A 9,311-nucleotide genomic window follows, 5' to 3' on the forward strand; every position below is an offset into this window, starting at 1 on the left:
AAAAAAGTCTGAAGCAACTGCAGGGATAAGCAGGAGGCAGCAGAAGGTGCAAACGTGACGTGGTCTGTCATGCAGAGGGCAGGGCCGAGGCAAGTCTGGCAGCAAGAGGTATCTAAGCGTTGCTGAGCGTGGTTGTTCAGCAGTGAAGTTGTCTGTTAAAGCACACTCAAGAGCTAATTGTAAATAGTCTGCACTGGTGTCCTAAGATTCTCTCCTCCTCCTTCTGCAGGTAAATTAAAGTGGAAAAAATAGCAAAAATCATATTCAAATACAATCACATCTCCTTCCTGTGGAAGTGGCTTCAGACTGCCTAAGTGAGCTGCACAGAGAAAGCGGTTCTGTAACTTCATAAATGAAACTCAGGTTGAATGCAGAAACCTAGTAGCTCTAGCCTCAGATCTGCTTTACCTCTCCCCACTGAGCCACATAGCCATGGGCTACATCCCCTTTATCATCTTCTTTGGACCAGCTGTCTGTGTTACTAAAGAACAGCATTAAATTATTTCACTCATTCCAGTTCAGAAAGCTGTTAAAGGAGTAGCTGTATACAGATTTGCCTCGACTTTTCCTTTCAAATCCCAAGCAGAAACTAATACACAATTTTTCCCTAAAGGGTTTTGCATGATTCTGACAACGGGCCAAATATCCCCAAACCTCCACCCTTTGCCAGCATCACACGTACTTTCTTTCAGTTTTGAGATAGTTTCAGCCTTTATTAGGACTATTTGCTCTGTTCAGTGCCCCAAAGCAAACCTTGTTTGGTTTGAAGTTAGATACCTAACTTTATCAAGCACCTGATCCAGTGCATACTGAAGCTGAATTAATACAAGCCTGCCACCAACTTCAGTGGTTGTTCGATTAAGCTATAAAACAAACACAAACCTTTCTATTTACTGTGTAGATAAACTTGGCCAATGGATTAATAGTTTGTTTTGATTTGTTCAAGACATCTTGGTTTTTACCTCTCTTGCTTTTAGGTCAAGCTTACTGTAATGGGTCTTTGATATATAGTGTCAGCAACCTAATTATATTGCCCGTTTCCCTTGTTTTGCAGATGAAGCTGCTTTTCAGCTGGATGTCTTCTTTAGGCTTGTACTTTATGCAGATAAAAAACGAAATAATAGAATGGCAAGTTGATAAAAACAATTCTGCAGAGAGAAACAATAATTGTTCATACTAATATACTGGCAGTTTGGCAGAACTGTGATGTAATGCTGCCATATGTTTAACATAGATTAAAAAAAAAAAAGCTCCAAGTTTAATAAAATAATAAAATAAACAAAAGAAAGGAGGAAAACATTGGGAAATACTTTGCAAGGTCTTTATAGTTTAGATGTTAAATGGTCCAAAACAACATCTGTATTCTTCCTACATTCTTAAAAGAAATCACTTGCTGATTATGTTAGCTTGCTTTGAAAGCCCACAGCAGATTTATTATTTCCTTTGGAAAAATTGTACTTTGTTCTTCCTACAATATCATTCCCATCAACTGTACCATGCCAAAAGAAGCTGCTTTGGGAATAAGCCAAAAAGATTGAGACAATGTGGTATATTCTAAGCGCAGACTATTTATGGGCTATGAGAGAAAAATCCTTTTGTAATTTTGAAGCCTCCATTTGGTGCAAGTTAATGAGAAAGTTTGGAGAGACTGAAAGGTCTCATTATGGCATATCACTCCAAGATTGCATCTTTGTTTTCTTAATTTTCTTTTAAGCTGCTCCCAAACTGGCTAAAAAGAATCTTTATGAGAGAGGATGAGATAAACTTCAACAATTTGAATGTAAAGATGCCCAGTCCAGATCTGATCTAGTTATTTTGCTGTTGTGCTGAGCTGGAGTGAAATGAGCCTACCAGTCACCGTAGAAGAGAAACTGTAGACAGAGCTATAAAATCCCAGCTACATCGTTCTCCCACTCTGCTGGCATCCTTTTGGGCTGAGCACAGAGTGTCTGGTTACTACAAATGCTGTGAACATTATTTGTTATAAATTTCGCCCTCTCTTCTGTTTGAGGAGTTCTCTTCTTTTTCTCCAGAATTGTAATAATTTTTCCAAATTATCTACTAAGCAATCCTGAGCAACAATTGTAATTCTGTGGGGTAGCTGCAAGTTCATGCTCACTGATGCTAGTCGAGGCTGGTGTTTGTTTGGACAGCTGCCCCGCAGAGTGAGGCTGTTTCTTTCTAAATAGATGGCTGAAATGAGTTAACATGGTTTGAAAATTACTTCATCACTAATAACAGTTTATTTCTGCTCATTAATTTTCTCATGTGATTAAGTAAAATCCTTTGAAGAGTAGCCATGTCCTAAATGGACAATGAAAACCTAGCCACATGAAAATCAAGAAGATGCTCAAAATGAAGAGTTGGGGTACACAGTAGGAAGCAGCTCCTGTGGTTATTCATTAGCTCCAAGACCTTTGCGTTGTGTCTATTTACAAATGCATACGACTTCGGGTATTTATGGAGGGGTTCTTCCGGTGCCTTCGTAGGAGTACTGCCTCCTACTCTTATAAACCACACTTCTTAGGGACGTTACAGCAGCCTGGATTCTGGACTGCTGGTTTCTTCCATTCACAGCACTGTTTGCTGCACACTGGGATTTTGCTCAAGCAGACAAAAGGAAGAGCAGCTTCTCTAGCGGGTGGCACATTCTCCAAGGAGGTGAATGGAGGGAAGGCTGTACCTCCCCTTAGAGCTGAGTAGCTCCACAGCAGCATGTGGTGTGGCAGCAAAGACTCCCTCTGTTTTGAGGCCATACCTGGCCTACAGTAGTGCTAGATTTTGGATGTTTTCATAAAATTTTCTTCTTTTGAAAACAGTCCTGGGAAAGAACAAAAAGCAGAAGTTTGGGACTAGACAGAACCTCCTTAGCCAGCAAACCTAGTCCTCAGCTATTGCAAACAATTTGGTCACCAAATGTGTTTCACAAAGGTTGCATGTTAAAAACGCAGCTGCTCCAACTGGATGGCGCTCCCAGAACCTCACAGACCGGCTCAACATCAGAAACTCTCCCACGTTCAGTGTATCCGTGGCTGGATCATATTCTGTATTGCATCAGTTTAGATTGCTCCCTGATGTGAAGACTCACAGGAAAGAAGGTCAGTAGTGCAGGCTTTTCAAACCAGGCCTCCTCTTTTTAGTTCAGCTCATGCACAAAAGGAAGTGATCAAGAAAAAAAACCTTGAGGTTATTTCCTGTGCCTCTTCTGAAGGACTAAGGCAGCACTTCTTTGCCTGTGCATGACTCCAATAGGTCCCATTCGTTCTTGTGCCAACACTGCCCTTGAACAGAGCAGTTCTGAGTGCTCCCAACCCGTGGGACTGGGTCCACGCTCATCTCCTCCTCCTCTTCCGTTTCGGAACTGCTCACACAGCAGGAGGACACGTACCAGGGAGGGAAGAGGTCCTGTAAGCGGGGTGGGGGAGCAAGGAAGCAGTCAAGGATGGAGTGGTGCTGAATTATTTACAACAAACCTCACCAGCACTGTTACATCCTGGACCCCTTATTCATGCATCTCTCTTCACCCAGGGACTCCCTGGCAGCATGCCCCAGAGAAGCACACACCTTATTTTAAGTATGTCTCTTCCCCTCACATAACTCTTTTTGCTGCTCAGAATTTAATTCTGGTTAGAGTCATGATTGTTCTTTATAAGTTCCTTTCATTTCTGGAACTAACACTAAAAATAAGTTAGAGGCAAAAGTTCAGCTATTAATTCATCGGTAAAATTAAAAGCGGTAGAACTCAACCCACTCCCTTTGGAGAGTAATAGTCTGAAAGCATTTATGAATACTCACTGCAGAACTCCTTTTACTAAGCAAACATTTGGATTTAGAGATTTTTCACATAAAATGAAGAACCTAACATCAATTACTTGAACACACAAGTTTTGGCTTTCAGTATTCACGGAAGCCCATGAAAAACAGCTTGAATAGGTCTGCAATGATTTATTTTTTCGCTTCAACAGGAGAAAAAACACTACATATATGATCAATACATTAGCTTATAAAAATAACCACAGGAAATGTAAGGCCATCCAGAAATACTACCAGATGTCACCTGTCAGTCATTAAATAACTTCGCTTTTCCTTTTGTACTGGCTTAATAACAACAATTTTCAGTGATCCTTTAAGTTAGTTAGTGGGATTAGAGCTAGACCTAGGAATCTTCTTATCTATGAATAACCAATATTTTGAAGGATTTATAATGAACCTGAAAAATAAAGAGCTTCTCCTATCTGTTTACTTTTCTGCAACCAGTTTACACTAACAGTGATGGAGCCAAGCAGTCTGGTTCTCACCAGAAATCAGGAGTTTTAAAATTGCATCAGTGTAAAGATAAATGCCGTCACCTGAGAGAGACAGGGATCCACAGAGAACAGAAAAGAATGCAAGATGAGATCTGCCTCAAAGTGCCACGATGATAGTAACTGGGCAACCCGTGAACACTCCCCCAAACTGTAAAAACCAGAAAACAGCCAACTGAATCTAGTCCTTTTCTTACAGCTGTGCAAAATGTTTGTAAACAGGTTGCTAAATGCTGTTTTCCAAATACTTCCAAATCATTGGAATACATGGATATTTTTTAAAATATGAAATCTTCTTGTGCATTTCTTCCTAGAGTACTGAAAATTCAAGTTCTCTCTCCAGATCTTTGTTATGAGCATCAAATATTAAATAAGATATATTGCTTCACTGAAGAGAAACCAGTGGAATTTATACTCGTTTTTACATTCTTTCCACTTTCTGTGTATTCTTCAAGTTCCTTGGCTATCACTTGAACCACTCTGTTCACAAAACAATATAATGACAATGATCATTTTTGGCCTATTTTCATCATAGAAATCGTCATCACTGAGACTACTGCTTAGTTTCACACAAAATAACCAATACAAACTCTCCATTCAGGAATAATTAATGCTCTAACAAATAGTGGCAGCTAGAGCTCAGAGTCAACTCATGCTGCTGGGAAAGCTAAGCACATTAATCAAGAACATATCTTAATGAAGAACTGAATGCCTCATTCACATTCACAAAGCTCTCCATCTCTTCTTCCATGGTCAAGTCCCCAAAAGTGAATCAAATTCAGTGGGGCTACTCACATGCTTAAAGCTACATGTGTGCTTAAAATAGTTTTAGATTGGGATCTAATCCAGCTGGCAACTGTAACAGGCTCATTAGTAGGTTATCTGGACCAGCAGCTAGAGGGGGATAAAGACTCTCACTGTGGTAATGTGGGTTATACGAGACAATGAGGACTTGGTGTACTCATCCTGAAAGGCCAGAAGGTGCTGAGTATGTACAACTATAACATACAGGGCTGGCAGGCATCATGCCCTAGGCAATAACACAGAAAGCAACACTCACAGTTAACACTTCCACAGCAGGGGGTTAACTACAAACTCCATCACTGCTAACAAAAGACAGATGAGAACTGCGCTAAGGGTAAAACACCAGAAATGCTGCAAAGCCATATACAGTTAAAGAATCAATATACAACGGGAGCAGCAGCAGTGGAATATGCAGAAGGTGGCTTGGTAGAATTGCAGTACAAGTGTTTGTAAAAGCAAGCACCTTTAACACCATTTGTATCCCTGTTTCTAGTAAAAACAAAGGTAACCAGGTAAGAAAAACTACAATAACATTTTCAAAGGTAGAATTAACTCCAGGCTCTCTTGGTTCTCCTAAAGGCGAGGAACTCCAAAACCAAACCAGTTTGCACCTTGCCGAGCTGCCGCTGCTCTGGCTTTGGCAGCCTGCAGAGAGCTCGTGGGGAGCTCCACGACAGGCCCAGAAGAGCGCAGCGGTAGCTCTTCTGACACACCGGACATCATTACTACATTGACCACTGTGCTTTCTTGAAGGAAACCTGCTGAAGTGGAGCTGTTATCGAGAATAGGATACGTTATTATGGCACTCGGGAAGTCACTAACCAGAAGCCAGGGACAGCCTGGACAGGGCTCCCGTGTCCTGCCTCTTCCCTCGGGCCTCACACCCACTCTTCCTCCCATCTGCCCCAGCCTCCTCCAGTTTTCTCACTTGTGCTCATCTTTGCCTTCTACTCCCCATTTCAGTCTCTCACATCCTGCCTTGGAGACACTCAGGTCCTCCCACCAGCTGAGATAGGAGAGGGAACAGGAAGAGGGGACAGGCTGCACAGCTGGCTGCTTCACTCTACGCGCTCCTGACCACGCAGGGAACCACACGGGAAATCTGCAGCCTCTCTTGAGACTCGCATTCCACAAAAGCTCCTAAGGAGGAGCAAACACGAATCAACGTTGTAGGGCTGCAGAAGAGGCCAGCACTACAGGAGACAGAGTAGGCTGCAACAACTCTCCTCCTCTGCTTAGCCAGCAGAGGACAAAAAGTGTCAAAAAGAGAGCAACAAGAAAGAACAGAGGTCTGAAAAGCATGACCTAGAAGAAAGATTTAATGAATGGGAGCTATTCAACCTATGGAAGTTTTCCAACAGAATGAAATAGTAACTTCATTAAAGACTGTCGAGGGACAAGCTATTCAGCCTGTTCATGATAGCTAGGGTGAGAAGTAAAACACTTCCACTATAGAAAAAAGCTACTCAATCCAGACAGGAATGAAAACCTAACAATAAGGGTAGCGAAGCATAGGAACAGTTCTCCTTGGGGTTGCCATCAGTGGAGGTCCTTAAGACAAGGTTAGACAAGTACCTCTGGGGAGGTAAGCATGGTTCCCTTCATACTTACCTAGCTGAGACTTCTTGAGGTCCCTAGTACACTCATCAGCTGTCGGCAGCAATAGGAAACATCCATAAAATGCATAATCTAAAGAGAACAGACTGAAATAATCACCTGACCCCTAATCATCACTGGGTACCCCTAGGCAGACGGGTATTTGAACACTTTCAGGTATGCCTTTCATCAAGCTTCTACAGAACAAAAGCTGCAAAAAATGATTCAGTTCTTTCTTATGCTAGCGTGACACCTACTAGCTAGATGACTGTAACTGCCCTACCGTGAAGATATTGGGATACCACTGGAGTAATGCCCTGCAAACAGCATGCCTCTGCCTGTCAGGAGCAACTTCTGCTCCTCTTGGCACTCAGGCAACACCAAGCTTTAACAGTCTGTTCTAGCCACTTTTCAGAGGTGTAAGACACTCCAAACAACGTTTGAGAGCTCCAACTTGTTTTCCAGTTCATGAAAGAATACTTTATCTTGTTAATCTGAAAAACTGGAAAAGGCTGTCTTTAAGATTAATAGCAGAAATCGTAAAAACAAACCCGCCCCCCCAAAATTCCTTCACGTCAAGAGCGTATTTTGCTAATGCAATATGATTAATAACAAGGATGAAATTCTATTAATAGAAGTATCCTTTCAAGATTTCACAATTAAGCCAATCCTCCTGGAATACAAATTAATGGGCATTTTTGCAGACTTCAACAAGAACGAAGTATAAATCCCACAAGACAAGGGCAGACTATCCCATAACCAAATACATTACTGAAGCTGCTGAAACGTCATGTTGACTCCAAGTTTACAGGCCAACTGCATAAATGTATATGTATTTGTACAGGCAAATCATGTAAAAATCTTTGCATCAGTCTGCTGGTGTCTGAACCTGCATGTACTGATTCATAGCTGAAGATTCTGATGAGTACTGGAAAGACTAAGTTCCAAAAATCTGTCTGAGAAAGATTATTGCCAATGAAGGGTAAGTGTCAAAGAAGTTGTTCTTCTCCTTTTAACATGAATTATGTTATGACCAAAAACCATTCCTATAAAGCAACAGCCCATGCAAATCTCATCTAAAATATAAATTTATTGGTTCACGTGGCAAGGTATTATATGGGGAAGATGTTCAGAGCCTTCCCTTTTTTCCCCCCCACTGACTTTCCTTTCTCCCAGTGTCTGAGCCCAAAACCTATTTATAGCGGGAAATCATTGTTTCCAGGGTAAAATGATTTCATCTCATCTCATCAGCAGGTTCTTTTTGCTCCCTCACCTCTTTCTGGATCACGGTCTCTGTGCAAAGGCTCTCGTTTTCTCTACAGACAGCTGTGAACTCGCATCACAGGCCACCATGTCTGGTCCCTACCTTGCATATTGACAGCTATCTCAGGCCACACCGAAATCTAGATTTATTGATCACACAGAGACAAAGTGTGTGAAAACAGCCCGAGGCAAAGCATGAGACCTCTTGCGTCCAAGCGCGGCTGGCTGCTTAGTGCCTTACCCAGCATCCTGGGGAAAGGCAGCGGGCAGGCTGGCCACGAGAAAGTGGCCCGGTCATGGAATACACAGTGCTGATGGCTGCTTTTGCACATAAGTCCGCCAGTGTCCGAACACAGTCTAGATTGACCTCCTGCCATCCACTCACCGGTCCCTTCGCGTGCCCAGACAGCCCCCGCTGCCTGCAGAGGAGGGGGTGCTTTTCCATGCCCAGGAGCTGGCTAGGAGCATGAATTTCCAGTGGCTGAGAAAGCCTGTAGCCTTCCCCAACCACACTCCCTTCCCTTGCTCCCCTCAGGTCCATACCTGCTCTCCTGATGTTATTCTCTTCAGTGTGTTAGACTGCAGCAGAAATGCTTTCGGGCAGCTTCTGCTCTGCCACATGTAAAACCATCAGCAAACTCTTTACATGTAAAAATTCCTCAGCGCTGATTTTACAGACAGGCCAGTGAATCCTCTAGTGAATCATACGTGCAAATGCAAAATAAGGCATTTTAACAGGTTCAGAGCAGAGTGTCCTATCCTGTGGGCTCTACGTACATATTGTTTTTTACGTAGTGGGGTAAAAAAAAGAAAAGGTTCAGCAAGATGTCTCAGCAGCAGCAAGATAGACATCAGTGCTTCAACCCACACTTGAATCACAGCATTAATTTAGGATCTCAGCTCCTTTCAGAGTTGGTCTTCTACCCCATCTCCCCATGTCACCAGATCTTTTGCTCCTTGAGGCCCAAGGCCTGCAAAAGCCGCAGTTTTTCATCTGTGCTGGCTCCTCTGGTTTTGAGAGCCTTGTAACAACCCTGTGCTTTCCACCGGTGTTTTGACACTTCTGTTGACTCAAACCCTTTGCTTACAGCCTGCCAATCTTTAACTGAAGAGAAAATCTGTGCCTAGAGGAAGTCTTTTCCAATAGTTATTTGCTTGCCATGAAGACATTAGATCTGCCTTTTCCAAAGTGTTCAGACTTCATATCCCTGCTCAGTGTAATTCTTTCCACAGCTGTTCGTAGCATCCTTTTTTCAATGCTCTCCTGAAAACACAGGCCTATATTTCTCTTGCTTTTTTCCTGCAGTGCTTGTTTTATTGCTGTTAATGTGTTTAACTTGCACT

The sequence above is a fragment of the Dromaius novaehollandiae genome, chromosome 7 (assembly GCF_036370855.1).
Source record: "Dromaius novaehollandiae isolate bDroNov1 chromosome 7, bDroNov1.hap1, whole genome shotgun sequence".
NCBI lineage: Eukaryota > Metazoa > Chordata > Aves > Casuariiformes > Dromaiidae > Dromaius > Dromaius novaehollandiae.